We start from the raw sequence: 1,550 nt of genomic DNA, 5'->3' as shown, positions 1-1,550 counted from the left end.
AGAGAACATTCCTGAATATTCAACTTATTTAGTTAGCAATCAAATACATCGCACATCGCACATCGCACATCGTACATCGCACATCACACATCACACATCTAGCACATCATGACAAAATCAATTGTCGACCATGAAATCGATGACTACGTGAAACACGAGTTCATGAAACACATTTTTTTTTTCTTGTTTTCAAGGATAAAACACAACCACATTTGAATGTGGGTCTCCAAGACTCATAAGTAGAGCATTAAACGAGTAACACGCATTCCACAAACCTGATAGAGTAGGTGCTAGGTTTGTGGTTTAGGAATCAACTCTTGTCACACGTATTGCCCCCCTTCCCCCTTTTTATCATCCCCTCCTCCCCTCCTATGTGTGTGAGTAAAGTCCTCTTTGCACAGTTCTATAGGATATAAATAAAAAAAAAAAAATTTGATATCTGACTTCTGCTGTAGGGTTACAGTGGATCTCAGCCGCCCATGTGCCAAAGAGAGCGTTAAATGTTTTGTGCCTCATGACATCAGCTCATGACGTATTGCATAGCCTAGCTTCAGCAATTTTTTTTAAAGCTAGTAGGTGGACTTAAATACCTTTTACAATTCCTACACCTATGTGGGGAAGCCCATTAGCGCGTGGACTGTCGTAGCAATTTTTGTATTGAATAGTCAGTTTTGTAGAGTAAACTCCATTCTCTATTTGTGATTAATCTTATAATTTTTTTTCAAAAGAGATTTTTTCAACTATTACAATAGGCCCACTAATAAATACTATTGAGCCTATGTCACGCCGTTTCTCTCTCAAGATTAGGCTTCTCAAATTTAATTATTCGATACTGAGGGATAGGATTAGGAATATAAACGGATCGGATTCATTTTTATCCGAATCTGTTTACCAAATAATATATTCAAATCGGATTCAACATATGATGGAATTTTAAAAATTAATAACATATCCCAAATTTAGTAATTTTTTGGATATTTGGATATTATTTGATCCCATAAATTATTTGATTAGTAAATCAATCTGACCTATATCGATTAAGAAATTTCAACTCTGGTTATCAATTTCATTGAAAATAAACTGCTGCTCAGTGTGGCAGTGCCCATTATATTTAGGATTAGGTATATTATCAAAATATCCTTATATTTGTGTTTATAATAAGGATAGTAAAGTAATAAAAATAATCACCATTTGACATCGGAAAGTTAATTAGCCAAATATTATTAAATCCAAAATGAATATAGTTAAATTCAATTATCTTTCAGATGGATTCAAATATTATTGGGAAACTAAAATTTCAAATTCAAAGACCACTAAAACTATCCATTTATATCCTTAGATGGGATCCACACCTAAGCTAGAGTTCTTAAATCCTAATTAAATTAAAGATTAGTGGGGGGTATGCTAAATGGATGTGGGTTCCACTGGCTCTAGCGTTTGGATCCTCCCTTTTTTTTTTTTTTTTTGAGTAAATGGGTCCTTCTCTGTTGTGATGCTAAACGTGCCTCTAGTTCGCATAATTTACATAATCTCCTACTAAGCATTTTCGG

This window comes from Macadamia integrifolia, chromosome 1 (genome assembly GCF_013358625.1).
Source record: "Macadamia integrifolia cultivar HAES 741 chromosome 1, SCU_Mint_v3, whole genome shotgun sequence".
NCBI lineage: Eukaryota > Viridiplantae > Streptophyta > Magnoliopsida > Proteales > Proteaceae > Macadamia > Macadamia integrifolia.
Note: the sequence above shows the minus strand (reverse complement) of the source record.